This window comes from Leptopilina boulardi, unplaced genomic scaffold (genome assembly GCF_019393585.1).
Source record: "Leptopilina boulardi isolate dan_hultmark-lab unplaced genomic scaffold, ZJU_Lbou_2.1 LbouV2_31, whole genome shotgun sequence".
In the NCBI taxonomy this organism is placed as follows: domain Eukaryota; kingdom Metazoa; phylum Arthropoda; class Insecta; order Hymenoptera; family Figitidae; genus Leptopilina; species Leptopilina boulardi.
The window spans coordinates 2,669,872-2,693,703 of NW_026137874.1; the positions used below are offsets into that span (position 1 = coordinate 2,669,872).

Here is a 23,832-nt window from a genome sequence, read left to right on the forward strand (position 1 = left end):
AGTCGATTTTTTTTAAATCTTATGAAATTTTTTAGAAAATATTTATGTATTGGTTAACAATTTTCTGATTCTAAATTATTCCAAATTAAGGAAAAAAATTTGAACTCAAAAATTGTAAATTCCGATAAAATTTCAATTTCAGAAAGAAAATTTAAATCAAAAGGGAAGAAAAGTGACGATGTTAGGAAAATATTTTATAGATTGCAAAAACAATAATCTATATATGACTGATGTAATAGTTTGATAAAACAAAATGAAATTCTCTTTCAAGGATCGCTGCGTTGGAAATATAATTTTTTTTATATCAAAAGAAAAGAAATTAGAAAATAACGAACATTGATCAATCGTGTGTGAGTGTATAATAGAAAAGCATAAGAAATTATCATTATAATAGTGAGTTAGTATTTTCTCGGCTAATAAGAGGAATTTGCCGCGTTTAGTAATAGCGATACGCTATCTGCGCATCCGTGTTACAGGGTTACACGCTTCTTCTCATACATGCAATGCGTCATGAACATAACGAAAATTTAATAGACTTTAAGATTCAATTTTTTTTTTTTACTTACAACTCTCGGAAAACTGACGAAATATCAATATATTGCGAATTTAAATTTTCTTCTTACCTGTAACATAAAATGACACAATATTCATTATTATATATAATTTTTCATTATTCAATAATATATATGTGTAAACATAACGTAATACAGAAAATTACAATAAATCGCGCAGTGAAATCTAAAGAAACTTTCATTCATGCGTTTTTATTGTATACTAAATAGCGAAAGATTTTAATTAAACATTAAATTACTATTTTATTATTATTTTACAATAATAATAACTAATTTTAAAAACCAATTTAAAAAAATTTTTTAAATTACTATTTTTTAAAATATTTATAAATCAAAAATTATTTATTGTAATGTTATTAAACTATTGAAATTATTCAATGATTGATTGCCATCATGTGATAAAATAAATATCGACTCTCAAAATTTTTAATATCCATTATAATCCCTGGATTAATTTCTCATTGACACGACCCTATTAAAAAAAGTTCTCTGTATATACGTTTTCGTTTGATCAACGCGCGGAAAAGGAAAGATAATCCCTATGGATCCGTCACCCTTGCTGAAATCGTGCTTTTTCTCTGATATATAAAATATTCACAAAATTCTTTTTTTTTTCGCGTGTAAAGTAGTTCTCTTTGTTGAGAATTTTTCTCATCTAAAAAAAAATCTAAATATTTTATTTAATATAAAGATTACACCGGCGAGATCAAAGAAAATTTATTTCCTATATATAAAAGAAAAAGTTAAATTATTGCCAAACAATTATCAAAAATATTTAATAATAAAAGGAAAAAAAGATTGTTTCACAATGGAGAATTATTAATTTTTTTTTTTAAATCAAATTAACATGCGTGAAATTTAAAAAAAAAAAGTAATTTAATACAACTGATAAAAATAGACTGTGTCTAATCGTGAAAGTGAATCAGTATTCGCAACAAGTTATGCGGTTTTTGCCTGATAAGAGTTTTCTGAGGAGAACCGAGCCAAGCGTAGTATATAGTCCCCTATTCTTACTTTGAGTCAATTCATATCGTATGTAACGTACGTCTGTATAGTTGAGCACTTCCTTCGAGCAATGACAATCTTTGTGTTTGTATGTGTATATAACCCTCAGGTTTATATATAAAGTATAGATGAGGTGTCTTATATACTATACGTGACTATCGATATTCAAGTCCCGTGTGTATACAAAGATGGTCACTTCATCCTCTCGACTTCATTTCTATAAACACAAATATCAAGATATCTAATCCAACACAATTTAAAAATTTAATTTATTAAAATAAATGCCAATAATTTCTTTGAGGCAATAAATTTATTTAGTGGATTCAATCAAAATTTGGTTTGAAACAAATTTTTTTCAAATTGAATACAAAACAAAATTTTCCTAACAGGTGTTTATATAAGTTTCAATCAGTTTTACGAGTTAAAATTAGTTTTTTTTTTTTGAAATTTCAATTAGCCCTTAACTTGTTGGTAGCGAAGACACGGGAGTTGTAATTTGATGGCATCGAAGAAGAAGAACAAGAAGGAGTAATGTGGCAATCAAGACAGGGTTTCTAATCGACCTTGCCTCGGTCTCGGTAACATATTACGATGCTGTTGTCTTGAAACAACGTTAATCGCATCTTCCGGATGAATTGCACTGCAATCAGCGATATCAGATCGACGGGTAATTATTTCCTATATATATATGTTTACGAGTTATATAGGCATCAACAACGTTGCCAAGATAGTTAAATCGATGAAATTCATATAACAGTATATAATTCGATAAAGAAGACGATTAGTTGGTTGGAAAAAGGGCCCACCTCCAATAAATATATGGCGTCCTATAGAGAATATATATGAAGAGAAAAAAAAAAAACGTCTCGACATGTTCTGGTCGATGTCCTTTCTGCTCTTTTGTGCTAATTCCGGCATTGCTCGTTGTTCCGAACCGCGCGCTGACAAAGCTTTGATATACATATATATATATTGTACTAGAGGGGGTGGTTTCAGAAAAATGGGAAAAAATGAGCAAAACAAGGAAACGAAAAGGGAAGGAGAAAAAAAGCCCGGAATCGTAACCCAACCCATCTCTTTTCACACAAGTTTAATAAAATTTATCGGTTAATACTCTGCGTGCTTTGATTTTCATTCGCACGGTTTGACACAAATACCAGTATTTTATTTTTTTCTTTTTTTCCGCTTCTCTCTTTGTATTCCTCGATATATAGTCCAATTTTTTTTTTTTCATTATGCTAAAAATTACAACAAAATTTTAATAACATGATTTCTTTTCGATTTTCAGAAAGTCTGATTATTAAGTTTCTAGATAATTAGACTTTCTTAAATTTTTATAAAATGAATTCTTTGCATAATTTATTTTCACAAGATTAATAAAATGAGATAAATGTTAGAAATTCGTGAAAGATCGCTCTCTTTTTTTTTCACCGCGAACGTGACGATAAACACTCGTATTTCGTGTCTACGGGTTTTTCGTTCAAGGGCGAGTTGCCTACTACTGTATTCAAAACTGAAGAATACGTAAAAAAAGGGGATAAAAAAGATGAATGAAAAAGCAATTTATTCCTACTCTTTTTTAAAATTATTTTTCAATCAATAGGAAAAACAGGTTTGGATTTTCGTCCGAATATCAGAGGAAAAATACTATTTCTTTCTTTTAATTTCGTATTAAGATTTGAAACAAAATTTACGTGAAAATATTAATGAAAAAAAACGTGCTTCACGGAGGATAGCTAAGTGGTCTTGAGCGCAACTAATAGCATTTTTTTTTAAAGATATCGAGCGAACACACGTAAGAGTGATGCTTGGGTGAAAAGGTTACTGCCCTTAAAATATGTCCGAGTGCTCCAGAAACCCCAAAGCATCAACACAGTTTCATAAACTAGATTTTTCTAATCCCATTTTACTCTTTCTCTCGAATCTTGATAGAGCCGAAGCGAGGGAACATTTTTAAATTCAAACTGACACTCATCACTTTCCTCAACAATTTGGTTTAGTCTCCAAAAAAAAAATTTAGAAAATGCCCGAAAAAAAGAGACTTTATCATCATTAATTCAGAAACAAATTTTTTTTGACATTTTCCAATATAATATTATTAGGCAGAACACACTTCTCTTTTCTTTCAATTTTTCAAAATGAAGATTAAGATAAATGAACCAATTTTCTCAATTATAAACTTTTGTTTGTGCGACCATCTGGCGCACACTTATTTTTTTCCCCCTATTTTTCTCTTTTTAAATCTTTTTTTTTTTTTTGCTAATTTCTTTCCGCATGAAGAAAAGAAGCAGTCTTTGGAAAAACTGTATTTGAATGTAAGCGCCTCTACTTAGAATTTACGAATAGACACATGCATGAGTATATTGTTCCGACCGTGAAACAAATATCTTTCAAAGACCGCGTTGGTGCTGCTATCAATAGGTTTAGTAGAAAGTGAAGTAGCTTTAGTATCTACATATAGCAGCCTCTCTTTTCACGCACTTGCTTATCGACGTTCAGAAAAAAAAAACATAAAAGAAGAGGGCAAATTCAAAAAGGGTCACAGAATTATAAAAACCCTTTGTCGAACACAAATATAAAGAAAGATAGTATAATAAAAGGAAATGCAAGGAAAAAAGAATTTCACTATTCCTTCAATGGATTTTTTTCCCCTTAAAGAATAAGAAATGAACTGAAGTGACAAAATAATAATAAAAAAGAAAAGTTTCATCTTAAAGTAGGTCAATTTTTTCGCTTTTTGCACCTCTAGTTTAAAAGTGAAATGAAAAATTTTTTAATCTTCAAAGAGCACAATATGTGCATTGTGAATCTAAAAATTGACGGAATTAATGAAAGCAAAAAAAAAATTGCTTGACCCAAATCATTAATTAAGGAAAAATTCAATATGTGAATTGCGAAAGATTTTTTACAATTCTGAAAGTATTAAATATACAAAAAGAGTGTAATTATTACCATCCAGAGAGTTGTTATTTAAATCACTTTTTTTTTGTGTTTTTTAATTGTGCAAATTTTCAGCGAAAATATGGAAAGGTGTTATAATGGCGCCAACAATTATAAAGCGAGTTTATTTCCGGACACCTTGTTGCCGAGCCAGAATTCACGCGGAACCAGTTCCGATCGATCGAAATAGAGAGTCGCGAGTAAAACCGGATTTGGTAAAAAAAAAAAAAAAATACTTTCTGCATTAAAACTTTATCGAGTCACCTTGGCAATATTTCAAAAAATTGAAGATTTACTTTTTTTTAAATATTCTGTTAAATAAAAAAATACAAGTACAGATTTTGTTGTACAAAATTCGGTTCTAAATTACACTGAAAAATTTTACATTTCAAAATGGGTCAGAAACTGTAGTAAGTTTAATATTCGACTAAACAGTTTTTTACATTTTTAAGTAATATTAATTTTTGAACTAAAAATTCTTTAATTCTACTTTGTATTTCAATGCAGCGGCATCTCCAACATAAAGAGATTACATTATATAATTATATACTAAGTAAACATTTGTCCTATAAAAACATAAAAGAGCTTAAAAGTTTGATACAAACGATAAACTTTCTATTTTTTTTTTGTAGCACATTGTAAAATATTAGTTTTTTTTTTCAAACTTGTATCTTGTACTTCCCTAAAGGCGTGTTTCATGTTGAAACTTTGGATGAAAATGTAAAAAAGAAAAAAAAAATGAGGACATTTCATACTTGTTTGAAAACTGTGTCTCTTGTGTTTAGGGATGACACTGACTAGGAAGATGTATGTAAAAGCACCAAGAAACTTTGTTGTGAATAAGAAACCGGAGCTTCTCATAAACCACAAGAGGTCGGTGGAGAGGGGGGAGGGGCGGGGGTTTGTCGTTTCACTGCGGATTTTATTGCTAAAAACATCGCGAAGCATTTTTACGAGGTTCACATAAAAGAAAAGAAGATCCGCGTTTAGGCCATAAAGGTGAATCCCCTCACGATTTTTGTTAAATTATCAAATTTTTCATTTCTTCTTTACTTGTATTAAGTTATGTCTTTAGCGCATGTACATAAAACTGGAAATTGTCGGGAAATTTCAATCATTATACTGTAATGTCAACAATTTTATGCTTTCTTCAAAATGAGTTACGGCATCCAGTTTAAAAATTTTAAACTAGAATATATTTAAAATACTTTTTTTGAATGATATTTTTTTCCACCGTGTTTTTTTAGAAAATAATAAATTAATATCCGCTATTTTGTATGACTTCTTTTTTAAATAGCTCAGAATTTTCAATTGAAATGTTCATTACTTTGTCTTAATAAATGTAAATTGTGGTGTAAAATTTCTAATAAGTGGCACATGTATAATGTAGTTATGATTTTATAACGTAGTAAAATACAGTTTTTATTATACCCAAAGTATGGTAGAGTTTTTTTTTATATATTTGAAATGTCAAAATTAGGTGGTCGTTAGGAGTTGTCTAGAAGTATATAAGTTCGTGTTGCGTGCAGAGCAGTATATTTTTAAATACTCACACGCAGCTGGGGTTCGTTCCAAGATTAGATAACTCATTCTCGAGTTCTGTTTAGGGTTTTTAAGACCATTTTCCTAACTAAACAGAGAAAGGCCTATTCTTCAAAATGTGCCAAGAGCGTGAAAATTCTTATCTTAAACATCCATTAACACTCAAAAACCAGAATAATATCGCACTTTATTTTCTGTCAGCAAATTTAATACTTTTTCATTAAACATATTTCATGCGAAGAAGAAATTATACACAAGAAAACAAAAAAAAAAAAAAATTATTGATTTCTAATATAATTTCACCTTGAATTCAACTTTCCAATTGATTATAACAAGAAAGTTGAATATGCAAAATGTCATATATATAAAAAATTTAGATATGCTGTCAATCTATATGACAAGATAAAGATCTGAATATATTGAAAAAGTTTTGAAATTTTTCCTCTCAATTCAAAAAAACCTTTGTGTTTGTTTGGCAGTGACAATTGGTTTCCAAATGAAGAGAACATACAACCTTCTGAAACTTTTCCAAACGACCTCAGTATGTCGCGTGAGAATCTTAAGTCAATCCTCATGAATGCAGACGCGCATCTCGAATACGAAACACGTCGAATGCTGTGCCACCGATAAGAGAGAGAACAACAACAGACTCATCCGCAGGTCCATATGGGGTCAATGACTCGAAATTTTTTAAAAATATATCTATTCCATAACAATCAATCTTTTGAACCTCTACATCTTATTTTAAAAGCCTATTTTGTAACAGTTATTGAAAAATTCTTGTTTTTTTTATTTGAAGAGGACATTCCATTTTCAAATGTCATTCTGAACTTCAATTTTCAGAGATTGAAACGTCTAAAGATCAATTTAGATGTCTCTGATTCAATTTGGACCATTTCATTCATTTTTTTTCTCTAAAATAGAATTTTGTTAAAATTTTTTTTTTTTTAACTATTTTACTAAATGGCAATCTAATTAAAAGTTTTTGCCATAGATAAGAAAAAGGGTATTCCTATTTATATTCTCTATAATATCATCCATAAAAATCGATATTTTTTTTTAAGTTAACAAACCTGTGGGTAGGAATAATATATTCACTCTTGTCCTTTAAGGACTTAAGGTCACAATGAATGTGAAAACAATGAGTGCATCTTTTGATATTTAAAATAAACGTGACATAGGAGTGCAACACAGTTTCCCACCTTAGACAAATAAAAGTAAATAGGATCTTTCTCAACATTTATCGCGGGATATAAAAATATATATTCCTCTAAATAATTCTAAATAACACGTTTGCTTTATGAATAACAATGGAAAAAGTAGTTCAACGTTCTCTTATAAGCTACTATATATTGTATATAAAAAGAAATTCAAGGAAAATAGAAATAAATTCTGATATTATCACATATAATAGAGATAATAAAGAATCCCTAAAAAGAAATACATAAACCAACATTTTCTTTATTTAAAATAAAGACTTTAGAAACCAAAAAACATTTAACAGCTGTTTATATTTCTCTGCTAAATTAAAAATTCTGCAGAATTTTTAATGAAGGGTTGCCACAAAAATTTGTTTTTGGTTTTCCCTGATTGAGTAAAAAATTCTAATTTTTTTTACAGAACATATTCTGTAAAATTGTTATGTTTCTGAATTCCAATGAAGCGCAGGAATCAATAAATAATGAATCCTAATAAAAAAATACACAGAAGGAAGTAACTAATAAAAACTAATCCTATTAGACTCAAAGTCTTTTATTTATTTTTTTCAAAACGAAATGAGAGCATAAATAAAAAGAACGACTAAACTCAATTACGAAAGCTGAAGCTAAGAAACCTTAATTGCATTGCTTCCAGGTGTATTTTGAAGGGCCCTCTTCTTTTTAAATCTGCCTCGCACGTGTATAAATTTTTTTGGGTCTGCTGCGTACCAGATGCGTTGAAATTATGTGCCCCCCGACCATATATATATAATAAACGCCAAATACTGCGCCTGAGTATGAATAACTCATTGGATTTGTGCCTACCGTTACATGTTTATATGGAGACCTCCTCTCTCGTGGCCTTTCTTTGACAATGGAAAACTTAGCGTTCTTCAAGCATGAACGAACACGTCTCAAGTTATATACATATTATTAGCTGGAAGTACCAAATGTATTGCCCAAGTGTCCTTCTTTTTTTTCCATCAAAAATTCCACAACAGGTCACCCAGTATATAGTATTCATTTTTAACAATGGAATGGTTTGTGCAACATGTGTCTTCGACCTCTCTTTATTATTTTTTTATACCTGTTTACTTTCGCGTGGTTTGCAGCGTAAATGAAGGAGCTTACTGAATTTATCTCATATCTTTTAAATATTTACTCACATTATTTAAATATACTTCTGAAACTGTTATCTGTGGTATTTTTTTAAAAATATTACCAATATTCAATCACTATTTTTACTGTTTCACCTACTGATAAAGATGTTATAAGAAAAGATTTATACCACAAGAGGGTAATTATTATCTTTTTCTATCCTTTGGAACTTCTATAGATTATGGTTATCTTTATGTATATGAGTTTAATGATTATGTTTTTTTGTATACATTCACTACGGTTATCTTTATAGTAATGTTTTTTAGATTAACGTGAACTAGAAAAATATTTCATATTTTTGCAAAAAAAAAGTCTAAAAATGTTTAGCTATTTCTATTAGAGAAATAAATTTTAGGAATTATGGAAAAAAGAAATTTGTCTTAAAAGTAAAAATGACTAAACGTTTTATAACATCTTGAGGAAATATAATAATAAAAATTTTAATTCTGAGAGGATTCTCATATATATAAAAGTATAAACTAATGTCGTCTTAAATACAGTCATTTGTGGTTCAAGTTCTCGTCTCTCTGAACCGCAAACCTATACTTTACATGTTTGGTGCATCCTCAAGAAACTTGCAATTATTTTATAAAAAATGCCAATGACAGTGAATTGTTGGTATCCTTGAAAGTATAAGTGTCTACATTTTATTTCATGTATTATTATGCAGATGCGTATCTACTCACAATATAAGGTTAATTATATTATATAATAAAATCGTTAATTAAATTTATTTAATTACATTTTTTTCAAAGAGCTTTTAATAAAATTCTATTCTCTGTCTATCAAAAACAATTACATTTCTAATATAATAGAGATTTAGACATTTCCCCATATTCCTTTAATGTATTTACACAAAAAAAAATCCATAATTAATTTATCAATTTTCTGACGACATAATATCGTGAATCATCAACTAACAAGTCTTCTCTTGTTCTCAAGCAAGATAACATCTCCCTTTTTTTCGGGCATCTGGTATCACTTATACATATTCTTTTTTCTTTTGAAATCAAAGGCTTATTTTCTTATTAATTTAATATTCCATAAAATTTAATTACACAGAATCAATTTACAATTTTAACTTAATCATTGCTTTTAACAATTTTAATTTTCTCTAATTATGAGTTTCGAAATTGAAACTATTTCTGAATTACTTATTGTCTATTAGCGTTACATGAAATTTAGAAATTTATCTTGCGAGTGAACAAAGATTCCGACATTTCTTTTTATAAAGCTAACAAATTGGGGGGGGGGCATGAATTTTCCATAAAAATTATTAATTGTAAATTCTAAATGAAAATTCTAATTAAAGATTTTTTGGGAAAAATCAGCTCCAAATTAATTTGAAAAAAAATTTTGTTAAAAAATTTGTATTCATGAGATATAAATGAAGATTACTAAGAAGATGAATGAATTGATGTGAAAGTCAATATTATAGATTTGCGGAGGGGGAAAAAAGTGCTAACTGAAAAACAGAATAAATCAGTCAAGAATGAGAGAGATGCTACTAAACGATGCGTGCACCTATAAGATGAATATCATGGATATGAGGTACATATATAGGGATGTGATTTGTGAATCATGCCAAAGGGTTTCTCACGCAGCAGGGGGGCGCTCCCAGTCTGGTTTAAGAATGAAAATACAAGTCAAATGCCTCGGTGCAATCTGATTAATCATGAAATGTAAATTGCATAGGTAAATCAAACAAGCGTATTTCAAACAGTCCGCGAGTTTTGCGGCCATCTGGACGAAACGCATATATAGAGACTGCGCGAAATATTGTCTACGTAACATGTGTTTGCTAAACCATATGAGTAAAAATTAAAAAATACGCGCAGACATTTTTTTTATGGAAATAAAAATATTTTTCTATTACCAATTATTTTATAATTCATTTAGATTTAAAAAAAAGTAATTGCAAAATTCAAAAAAATTTATATATTAGTCAAAGAATTTAGACTTTTTAGATGAGTATACCCAATTCAAAACACGATTTTGGCTTGGAGTATAAGCGTAAGCCACTTATGCAAATTCAAAGAGGGTTTTCCTTGCACATGCGAAAGATCCGCTTAACTTTCGAAAGACGGTAGCTGTCGTCTCTATACCTCAAACCAAGAGAAAAAGAGAGAGAGAGAAAAAAGAATGACGATAAAATGTTCGCATTTTAAAAGATTTGCATTTGTTACACGATTTTCTTTATATAAAATGTTTCCTTCCATAACAAAATAATAATAAATTTTGTGTCTTGAAGAAAATCATCTTTTTTTTCACACGTCATTTATAATGTACTTAATTTAGAGATAGAGGAGGTTATAAATTTATTGCACAGAAAGTGACGCGATAAAAAAAAATTCCCTTTTTTATTTGCATATATGTTGATATAAATTCTCTATTAATATTTTTTTGTCTTTTTTTGTAATTAAAAAAGTTTTTCACATATAAATATTCTATAAAACTTATATAGGGGTCGTTATTTTGTTTTGGGTGAGAGAAAAAAAAGGAAAAATTCATTTTGCATATAATGGAATATCGTTTCCAATTTCAACGGTTACTAACACATTTAAATACTTTTGATCACGTGAAATTTTATTTGAATAGAGAAATCGAAGTGAAAAAGGCTTTCTTTATATATATATGCACATAGAGTATATTCATATATAGACTTATGGTAAATATCTAGATGTTATGGAAATTATTATATTTGACAGATCATAAAATGACAATATATTGTAATTAGTGGAAAAATGTATTTTAATTCAATTCTTCAATATTGTATTCATTTTTACTCTAATTTTTCCACTTTTAAATTATAAGCAAGAATTTTATTTGTCTTTCCAAATAAAACAAAAAACTATTGCGGACGTAACTTTTAATATTATTTTCTTCGAGTTGTTTAAAAAGTCGAATAAGTTTTCCCATAAGGCCTGGCAGGGTATTTAAAGGAATATATATATACATGCGTATATAGTGAGGGCACAATGCCAGGAACTGGCCATAAGATATGGACTCTCGATAATTCAACGGAACAGGGTGAAAAAAATCAATAGTATAACCACCCCAGAGCATGGGTCCCCTAACTCGAATATATATATATATATATATATATATATATATATATTCGCCATGAAGCCTGTTCGCCGCATACTTAATGAACACGACAACCTCAGCCTTTACCGTATCGTTCGTTTTGTATAAGTAAAGGGTACACAAAGAACTCTCAAGTGGGGCGAATGAATGCTTAATGCACTCCAAGAAAATCATTTACTCGGTTCGTTTTAACCTCACTCACAATTTACTTATATGGAATGAGATTAACTATCACACGCAGCTTTTATATAGACAATTTACCAACATATTTAGCAGCGACACTTCTTTAAATACATAAATTCATTCGCGTTAAGGGAGAGAAAGAATTTTGTGTCATGAATTTTTTAAACATTGTCTAAATTCTTCGAATCTTAACTAACTTCTTTTAATAAAATATTTTATCACAAAATATCGTATATTGAAAATTTAAGAGTAAATTAAAAATTTTTATATAATAATTCATTATTGGAATAATTTTTTTTTATCATTAAAACAAAATTGAATTTTATACTTTTTTTATGGAGTAAAAATGATAATTTTTTTTTTTTTTTAGAGCAGGGGTAAAGAGAGTCGATAAGAGAGCAAAGTCTATTACTACATAAGTCGACTTTGAGGACGGAGAGAGAAACCTCTCCAGCACCATCATAGTCTCAAGGGACCGCGAATTATTGTCAAAGAAGAAATTCTTCAGAGAGAAAAGACAAGTTACAGATCCCTCATAAAATTTCAAGACCAGAAATAAATGACACCAGCTGCGTTTCGAAAAAGGACAAATTTTTCCAACTAGAAATATTTTTTCCTCCTTTAAAAATTATACACTTTGAGTATATATTTCACGCAGTTTTCCCAAAACGAACAATATATCCTTTTTATTCACACTTTCTATTTCAGTAAAATATTTACAAAAAATTGTACATCTTTTCCAAAAAGTAATTTTTTCCCAAATATATTTTTTTATATAAATGAATCTTTTTTTTTTTTTAATAAAAATTTATGACTTATTTTATGCTTTGGCGTTCACTTGGATTGTAGAGAGAGAAAAAATATTGTGCGGTTAAAAAAAAAAAAGGAAAAAAAAGGTTATAAAAAAGGAGAAAAAATTGGTCTAAATAAACGACCTGAATCGTAACTTTCCTGTAGGATTGGAAGAATTCCAGCAAAGATCGTTAATAGGAAACGTTATTGTCTTATAAAGTGGGCTCAGGAATATCTGTACTTTTTTTTTCGTTTCCTAAAACGCGACATTAAAAGAAAACATGTATGGAATATTAACCCAAGTAATGGGATTTAGAAGAGAGAATTTTTCCTCGTCCTTTGAGCATTTTCTTTGCTTAATGACATACTCATAAAAATGTGTCTATAATATATAACCACACTTGAGAAATAAAGTCATTAAAATGTAATTTTTTCTCAAGTTAAAACAACTTAAAAAAAATAATCATAAAAAGACGAATTTTATACAAAATTCCTCTCCTTCCTTTATGAAATTTAAGCATATTTTTGATTAAGTAAGTCAAGAACATTTTATATAATTAATCAATTTTATTGTACTTTGTGGCATTCTAAATATGTTCATTGTGACCCAATTCAAAAGCTTCTATATTTCAAATTGCAAAATCCAACGCATTTCCTAGTATGTACATTAATTAAATATAAGAACAAATATATCCTTCTAATCTACCTTCCTAAATCAAAGCTAAAATTATAATTAATTAATAACAATTATTTGACACGCAATTACCATAATTTGTTTTATACTTTTGCCCAATGCAACAAACTTTTATTTTATTATAATTATATATATACTGATGTTTGAGTTTTAAACAATGCGTGTGAATTGCTTGTTTATATTATAAAATTACGTAATAAATGAATTGTAAGTAGAGAAAGTATTATAATATACTATAACAGTAAATTTTTCTAAACTAAACTTTCAATTTAAATTTTCAATTTATTTTCTTGTGGCGAGAATAAAAAAAAACAAGAAATTTTCATATATGTAAACAATGTAAATATTATGAAGAGAAGGTTTAATAGTGCAATTTAATTTGAATTCTGTTCTCTCTCAAATTGAGATGGAGAATACATGTAAATGTGAGCAAGACGTATATTATTGATTACATGTGCGCACGCACCTAAAATGCACTGTTAAGTTTGCCTATATATACATATATTATTGCGAAAATGATTATTCCAATAATGAATTATTATATTGTTAAGTATTCTTCCAGAGAGAGAGAAAAAAAACCCTTTGTGTCCGCATTCAAAAAGAAGAATAAAACACAAAGACCTAACAATTACCTATCTGAAGATGATAATAAACAATAATTAACTATTACAAAAATCGATATTTTTATTTTTAATACTAACAGTAAAAAATAATTATTATTCCTTAATAAACTCGTATGAGTTTGAAATAAATAAATAATAATAATAATACTAATAACAACAGTAATAATAATATAATTATCATATAATAATTAATATTATTTAATGTTCTGTAATTATATATTTATAATAGCGTGAAAGCTCCTTTAATTAAAAGTAACATTTTCAAAAACAAGAATTTAATGTTTCGATTTTAACCCGATAATAATAGAAAATTAATAACCACTAAAAGGAAAATAATTCTTATATTGTTTGGCAAAACTAATTATGACATAAAATTCACATTATATGGGAAAATTGATAACATTAGAAAGTTGAAGGAAATGGCTATAATATAGAAATATAAATTAAAATCCTCGCACTAAAAGTCGACGTGGAAAATAGATCCTAAGATGCAATCTTCAATTCTCTATGCGTTTCATATAAGATTTGTATATGCAGACGATTTATAATTGTAATATTTAACTAACTCGCCTATTATAATTTATCGTTTTATTTTTACAAAAGATTAAAACTGAACCCATAAATGCTGATAAGGAAATAATCTCTGACACAGTTTTCAAGATATGATCCATGTGTGACCTCTTGATATCAAAAATATATATATATATATGGAACGATATTGCATTTTCTGAGAAATCAGAAAGCAGGTTGAATGAATTAAACTCTGCAATGCGAGACTAATGTGTGATTTCAAGGAAGGCTGGAGAACAGATAATCGATGAAAGTATGTATGCGTGATATTGTGACACCAACACTATACGCACCGTTCGAATAATGACGAGAAAACATGGGGGAATACTTGATTGATATAGTTCAAGATTAATGTCAAAAAAGGGAAATTTTTTTTTCATTTAATACTTTATTTTTAACGGAAATGTATCGAAACAATTGGTTTACATATTTTGATCAGAGATTGTTTGAACTGCTCAAAAAATTTTGTTTTGAACAATTTTTCTTTTACCATTATCAAGAAAATTATTCGGTTTGTAAATATTAATCTTATTTTCTGTACTTTTAGTTAGAACCATGGTACGAATTTTAAATTTATAATGATAATTTAACTATTCAAAAATTTCCTTTCGATATTGTACGAATGAAAAAGTTTTCGTTTACCAATATCAAGAAAATTATTAGCTCGGTTTGTAAATATTAACGAATTTTCTGTATTCCGGTTAATACTCAGAATACTGTATCTAATACGGTACAGGAATTTTAAATTTATAATGATAATTAATTTAATTATGTACTCACAAATTAATCGTGCGTGTTTACTGGATGGAATTTTGGACTCACCTGGAAAAAAAAGTCTCATTATTTATCTTGCAGATTATAAATAATAGTATAGAAAAATAATAAAATTACGAACAAAAAAAAATTAATAAAATATACTGATAAATTGTCGAAAATTTCCGACAAAATAAAAATATAACAGTAAAAAAGTGAAATAACAAATCCATAATATGTCATTCATTCTAGTGTACATAAAATTTAATTTGAAAAACAAAAAAATTTCCAAATACATTTTTTCCTAAAATTTGGTCCGATTTCTTTTTATCATTTCTGAACCCTCTATTTCAATCCCTGGATGTGTCACTTGGAGATGAAAAAGAGGCTAAACATCATAAATCTCACTAGGAAGTGTGACATCACCAACAGCTGATAGTTCCCTTTTATCTTTTTGAATTGAATTCAGCCTTATTCAGCAAAAAAATCCATTTCTTAACTTTTTTTTTTGTTTCACAAATAATCCTTTCTCTATCATCAATTTCTAAATCAGAAAAAAAATTCCCTTCTTATTTAACAATACGCCATTAAATGATACACGAGATATTTGCACGCGCAGACCCTAAACAAATATTTTGATAAAGGAACAAGAGACAACGCCAGACGAATTCGTGTACGAATAAAATCGATTGATCGGCCAACTATATATATATATATATTTTATTCATATATATTGCTTGACCAGATATCGCATGCGGAGGATATGTTCTCTCTATATCGTATATATATTTTCCTCTCGAACTACTATACTGCATATCCAACAACCCCTCGATCCAAAAGGAAGTCTCGTGTAGTAATATTAACCATTTCCGAAAATTTAGAAATGGGGTGAAACTCATTCCACAAAGATTGCATGATACTATATATACAGTTAAACAACCCCCCTTTGAAACCTTCCTCCTCTCAATCACAGTTGCTCCGTTCAATAACTTCCTTAATATATGTTGGTCCTTTTCGGATCAAATATAGTTCACAATTTTTCCCTTTTTTTGAAATTTTCAAAATTTAATTATTTTTTTGTTTTTCAATTAATATTCGTTATTGTAATAAATAATTATTTTCTATATTTACAATTTTTTAAAATACAATTTACATTATTTTAAAATTTAGTAAAATTTATATTTGTATTACACTGTTGATATTGAAATAAATGTCCACATTGTGACTGAAACGTGTGCAATAATTACAAATTAATTGTTTCATTGGATTTTAAAAACCCTTGTAAAACAAACATTCATATAAATGAAAATATAAAATAAATATTTAAAAAATAATTATTATAAAAAATCGACTTTTCTTTTTTAAAAAAATGTAAATTAAAAACACGAATTTCCGTTCACGCTATTAATAGTTAAAAAATTTGAAACTGAACATAAACAATATTTTTCAAGAATATTCAAAAAGTAAAAAATTTCCTGAAAATATTGATTTCTGTATTAAAAAAATTGTATTAATTTATGTAGTAATTTAAAAAAAAAATTTAGTTTAATTCAGAATTTTAGGCACATAAAAAACTGTTTAATTTATGGTCAATATATTTCTAAATAATTACAGGTAGATAAATTATTAGATTTGAAATTATATTTATAATAATTGTTAATTATACAAAGAAGTGATATTTCTCTCGATTTTTTCAATATAATTATAATTTTCATGATAAATTACAAACTCAATGAAAATCGAGATGAAAATTAATAAATAATATTTCTTTTTACATTTTGATTGACTTTATGAATATGGAATATAATTTATATTCCAATTAATTAGCTTCTTGTCACGGGAAAAATTTCGTTGAAATTTGTAAAATTTTTTTTACAAACGTTCCAACCAATAAAAATATGAAAAGGTTTTTTTGAAATGCAAAAGCAATTTTTCATTTGTTTGAAAAGATTTCTTTTCATTATTTATAAAGAAGAGATTAAATTTCCCCGCGATTTCACTTTCAAAAAAAAAAGGAAAATAACTTTAATTATATATATGTAAAATAATAATTATAAAAAAATAACTCCGGAAATAAATAAAAAAAAAAACATACACGTATAAATAAATATACATTTACATTAGAGAAAAGTGTATAATTATTAATAAATCAAGTAATTAATCATCATTAAAAAATTATTAAAAACTATGACGCTGTTTTTTTTTTAACAACTATCAGTGTGAGTCAATAAAATAGATGTTTTTCGAAATCACATACACGTTTGTTTAGTGTATATATATATGAGGTGAAAGCTTCCACTGTGGACAGGGCATATAATAATGTTTGTTGCGTGTGTTTGATATGGCAAAAGATATAAAACACATATACATATAAATAATATAATATATAGGTAGTGACCAATGACAAATTTGCAAAGAAAGAAAGTTTCGATTTCATATAATACAATATATATATATATATATATATATACATTGGCACACGATCAAGTTGAAATTTAAACCTTAAACGTCGACTCATATACAAATTGTAGTATAGTTTAAAAGTGACGTCACACAGAGAATCTAAGCAAACAATTACCTGGGCTATTTACTCAAGAGAATTTCTCGACAAGGCATCTCTCGTTTGAAAGAGAGCCGCTTTTTAACGGTATATTATACCATACTAAATAAGTGACAGTTATGTATGTGTCTTTTTCTATCTGCGTGTAATATTTTTTTTTTTTTAAAGAATATATTATTAGCTATATTGTTCCCTCATTTATATAATCTATCGCGCCTACTCACTGTCAAAATCGATCTCACATAATGATGTATTTCAAACGGTTTATTTGTCTACCCTTTAGTTTGTCTTATTTTCAATTATACAGAGAGTGGGAATTTTTTATAATTTAAAAAAAAAGACACAAAAAAATACAAATAATTTTCCATTCAAAGCCAAAAGTTATGAACTAAATAAATAATATAAATAATAATTTCAAGAAGAAGAAGAAAAATATAAAAAGTTTAATGGTAATAATTATTTATATTGTAAATAATGGAAATACCTATTTATTTAATTATTAATTATTATAAGCATTAATTATTTATTATTATTAATTAATGTTATAATTATTACATTAATATTAATATAAAATAATAATTATTAACATTAAAAAAATATAATTCCCTTTTGTTAACATAAAATAAAATACCTTGTTACTTTCACGAATAAAATGATTTATCGAAACTGTCGTTTTTATATCATAAAATATTCTTATACTTTGAAAATAAAATTAACGAATTTTGCTAATATAATGATTGTTGTAAATTATTCCCGACTTTTAAGTACTCTTTATGAAAGTGTAAAATATAGTGACAAAACTATTTTTATCAACTCTGACGAGAAATTACGGTTTATGACTCATAGAAATAAAATTAGAGTATATGCACAAAAGTTGTATATATGAGAAGTTAACTTGCTTTATATATGCAATTCTGATTTAATGATAATACTCGCTTATTCCATATAAATGATACAATTAATTTTTGTTTGTTAAAAAAAAATTTCACATACACTCAAACTTGAAAATTAAAATTAACATTTTGTAAACTCATTGAGATGCATTATTATTAAATTATATTTAATCTGGCTTTCAAAATATTTTGTAATAATTATTATTTATAATAATAAAAGTGATACTGTTATTGATAATTTACTGAAACCAATTAGCAAATAATTTTCCCAATTCTCATAATATAATTATAAATTAAAAATTCTAATTGGAAAATTTTGTTATTTGTTAAATTAATTAACTGCTTTAAAAATTAATAATCATAATTTATATACTAAACAAAAAAAAATTATTTTTTAGGTAATCAATTTATATTTTTTAAGTATGAAAAAATTTGAAAAAAATTTCCAATATTTGAAACGTCACTCTCCTCTTATAGAACGATATGGCAAAAAATAAAAGAGAAATCTTCGATATCCGGTGCACGATACGATGACATTTAAAGATATTGAACCGTCTACTATAAATAAGTGAAGTCTGATATAGAAATTTAAAAATAATTTTTGACCTATTGTCTTTATAGTTAATGATCCTTTAATAAGTATATATAAATGTATATATGACAAAAAGAGCATAATATTAAATAATGTGTGCGGTCTGTTTACACAAGTAATGCGAAAATTGCAATGGTATAAGAAAAATATTGCGAGCTTCATCAATAATTAATCAGGAACGTTCATTTTGTATTGACTTTAATATTTTCTTTTTTTTTTTTTTTTTTTTTTGCTGAACAGAGGAATTTCTTCTATAAAACAGTATTTTTTTCTCAATTAAATTGGCTCAAAAGTTGATTAATTCATGTAACTAAGGGAAATATGTATTATTTTTATATTGGAATTTTTTTTATAATTATATTATTTATATTCAATATTAATTATAAAATTATAATTAATGTACATTATTCGAAAAAATTCCATACTAAAAATATAGACAATAGAAATTATAAATATATTTAAATAAAATATAAAATTCGTTTCAAAAAAAAATTTATTTGGAACAGTGAAATATTTCACTAGAATAAAGAAAAGTTTAAATTGTCCCGGAGAATCGGTAAAAAAAAAATTTTTTATATTTTTTCTGTGGTTTAAATTAAAAAAACAGGGCGCACTTTTTTCTTGCATTCGGTAGATTTTGATCACCTTGTATTTATATAATTTGATTTTTGCAAATTTTTGAGGTGTGTTTATGGAATAAAAAAAAAATCTATGTTATATTCTCAATTCTCAAATGGAATTCCTTATACCGGAAAGTGGAAATGTGGTCTATACCAATCTAACCAGTTTACAAGCTGTCATGGGCACCTGCCCCACGCATGTTCGAATTTCAAATGCGCCAATGGCAATTTCATGATCGGTTACGCCCTGTTAACAGCAACCGGATTCAACTCTAATCTATAGATTTTTCATTTTTAATTTTCACAACAAAAGGGGTTTCACCTACACGATTTCATTTTCAGTCTCTCTTTCTCTCTCTTCTCAATAGTTGCGAATTTTTTCAAACTTTCATTATGTTTGCCGATAAATAAAAAAAGTGGGTTTTTTTTGCCTACGCCAAGTATTTTTTGTTGAGTTGTTAAATGAGAAAATAAATATTTTTTTAAAGCCAACAAAATAATTACAAAATTATTTATATATAGAATAATTATTATAAGTTATAATTATTTTTTAATAACAAAGAATAATTTTTAAAATATCAATTTTTTTTAGTAATTATAAACTGAGATATTTTTTTTTAATGTTTAACATTTATTAAAATTTATACGGACGTGTTCTGAGATACTTATTTTAATATTCTTTAATTATATAAATAACTTAGGAAAAAATTCTACCCACTAACGCAAAATTCATGAAATTCTCTTTCTGAATATTTGATTTAGATTTAAAATTAAATTTTTTAGATAAAAATTTACATTAAAAAAATCTCTTGCCAGTTCTTTTCCGCGCACGGTATAACGGTTTTCCTTTTATTAAAAAAAAAAAAAGGAAAAAGAAATTGTTAGGCACACTATAAAAAAAAAATTATTCATATTTTTATAATTATATTTATAAATTTATTTTTTGCATATGCACAAATCCACACGTGTAAAATATTAAAATAGTCCATTTTTATAGTGAACATTTAAATTTATAGTTTAAAAAAAAGAGCTTCTTTGCAAATTACACACAAAACGATATTTGTAGTAGTCTATAAAAATTTTACAACTTGAACATAACGTGACTCGAATCATAGGTGAAAATACGATTAAATTTATTTTTTTTTTATATTTTTACTTCTTTTTTGATAATATGACAAGACCTCAGATAAACAATTTCAATTTAATATTTAAAATTTTAATGCAGAAATATATTTATTTGTAGAGTTATAAAAAAAACTACTTTTTTACAAAAGAAAAATTGAAAATCTTTTTTTGAAACTAAAAAAAAATAGTTGATTCTCAGTTAAATATAGCTTTGTATACGTGCACTTCGTTTTATAGAATTAAACTTCTTTTTACAGTACACAGGACGTTTAGTTTTTTATCAAAGTTCTGTAAAAGAGGAACTCGGAAAGTTATATACTTGAATGGCATATAACTATCTCTCTCTCTCTATACTCTATAATTTTCAGAGAACTCTTTTCTGATCTTAATTAAATATCTTCAAAGGTGGCATTTCATTTTCCTCATTATTATGACCACGACTCATGCGGTTATAATTGTAGGTTCATTTTGTCCTATACGAATGGGAGATAATAAAACGAGAGATAAAGATAAAATACAATTGAGGGAGGACGATAGCAGAAAGTGCTATAATAAAACTATCATAGATTTTATATATATGAGAAAAATCATAATTGCACAAACTCTATAACGCATGTTTCATATATATAGATATAATAAACAAATTGTAATGTAACAAGGGGAACATCGAACGAGCGAAAGGCCGCTTTGTTTCGGAACAAAACCACTCTCTCTTTGACCCGAAGGTGCGCACACAAACACAATTCCTCCTTATTTAGCAGAGAAAACGTGTGTCAAGTTATATATTTTTTTACATGTATCATTTTTTTTAAATATATTTTTTAATGTATTTTATTTTGCCTCATCGTATTTTATGCAATTTTTTTTTTTTTTTTGAAAGACAGGTATATATATATAAAAGCCACATGTATAAAAAGCTCTAAACCTGATCTTGAGGAAGGTTTAAATATGCATGAAATGCTTATTAAAGAAATTACCCTCCTGAGGTGTTGTTCAAGAGAAGACATACATGCTATCAGGATAATCATCCATCAAGATCTCATGAAGATAATATGAGATAGATTGTAAATCGTAAATTCCATCTTAATTTGTTTCTGTTATAATAATTTTGTATATCAATTCGTTCAATAAAATAAAACAACGTGAAGATATATAGTTTCTCCCGCGAACTAATTATACTTTTCTACAACTCAACGAGCTTCTAATTGATAGAGTTTAAAATTACTTTTGTTCCTGTATAAATATAGAATTGAAAGCTAATATTATCAATTAATTTGTGATTTTATTTTAAAAAAAAAAAAGTTATCATTAAAAATTATACTTTTATTTATTATAATTGAAAGTATCTTTTAATATAATAATTTATCAATTCTATTTTTAAAGGGGTTCTTTTTTTTGTGTTCCGTTTAAGATTTAGTTTCTAACAGTAAGAAAAAAAAAGTTGTTTTCCTATGTATGAAAAAAAGCGTGACACTAATTATAAGAATTAAACTTTCCACTAATCTCTTTCAACACATTGGAAACATTTAGAAATTTTTCCACAAAAAAGTTTTATATATTATACTTTCAAATTTAATTGATAACTATTTAGTCTTTTAACAAATTTTCGTGAAATTTTTACTAATTTGCAAAGAAACAAAAAAAATTAAGAGAAAAAGTATATGAAAATAGATTAAAGAAGAAAAAGAAGTTGCGATATGATTATACTGTAATGTATATCTATTAAACCTGCGAGATAATATTCTTTGTTTACTATTCCGAGAAGAGTGATTAATGCCATTGTTCTGCAATAATCATGATAATGGACATTATAGAGTTGATTCCTCGAGAAAGAGAGAGAGAATCCTAAAAAACAAGAAGGCCTTCGCAGCCTCTTTCAGTCCCGACAATGAAGATCCAAGGCAGCTAATGGGTAATAATACTGATCAAAGATAATAGCTAATAACGATCAGCGAATCTTTATTGCACATCCACAACCCACACATTTATTAATCTGGTCCAGAGATGAACATCCGTTGAGAATCTAATTGATCCTTTTTATAATGTCATTAAATTTCATCCAAATCATTTTTTTTCTATGACAAATATGGAAAAATTCTTTATAATAAGATGGTAACAACTCGTCCACGAGTGTGCGCACTTGTTTCCCAAAAGTGTTTGAAGTTTCTATCTGGGTTTGTTGACTCTTTCTAGCACATACACATACACACACTTGAGAGAGGGGGGGTCACTTCGCAACAAGTCTGCCGCGAGAAAAAAAAACGCCTCCCAACAAACTCTCAGGATTAGGATTAAAAATTGAAGAGAGAGAAAGAGAGTAGGGATCGATCCTGCTTGGCGAGATGTTGGGTGCAAGGACCTTAGGGTGGATTTAAAAAAAAAACCGGAGGCAATGATCGCTAAAGGTCAATGGCGTTCGTTTGTTTATTATGACGGAGAGACAGAGAGAGTTGGTAGGTGGATCAACTGGATGTCATAGGTGGCATGCGCAAGTTCGATGCCCGGATAGGTAAAAAAATCCAAAAATAATCTCCTCCCATACCTGATTAGTTGAGATAAGAGATATAACGATTCTCTTTTAATGAAGGGAAATAATCCTTGACGATGTTCCTTGGTTAAATATATTTTTGATATTGGGTGTATTTTTTTTTTTTAAATACAAATATTAACTAAAGCACATTTCAACGCACATCTGGACACAACGTGTCTCGCGAGAGTCAACGAAATACACGGCTGGCGAACTGACAGCAACTGACAGTTACCACGGGTTGTTCATTATTGAAAAATTCTGCCTTCCAGGCTGCTCTTGCGCAGCCGGCACGAACTACCAAAGACTCCCCACTATCAACCATCCCCGCTAAGTTAACACACTCCATCACCACCATAGAACTTCTATTTCCCATCAACAGTAACGTAACGAGATT

The 23,832-nt window shown here is 27.4% G+C and overlaps 1 protein-coding gene across 8 annotated transcripts in view; it reads right to left on the bottom strand.

The window, feature by feature from the left end:
• The window catches only part of LOC127283518 (tyrosine-protein kinase Src64B), a 45,419-nt gene that overhangs the window by 20,721 nt on the left and 866 nt on the right, over positions 1-23,832 (bottom strand). For 3 of the 8 annotated variants that reach the window (XM_051308470.1, XM_051308469.1, XM_051308467.1), the window contains exon 1: positions 23,451-23,688. The exons of 1 other annotated variant lie outside the window; for it this stretch is intronic. The gene's annotated coding sequence lies outside the window, so the exon portion shown is untranslated. Of the gene's footprint in view, positions 1-566; positions 624-15,145; positions 15,188-23,450; positions 23,690-23,832 lie in introns of those variants that run through there. 4 more of the 8 variants (XM_051308468.1, XM_051308462.1, XM_051308465.1 and 1 more) reach the window with 3 other exon arrangements.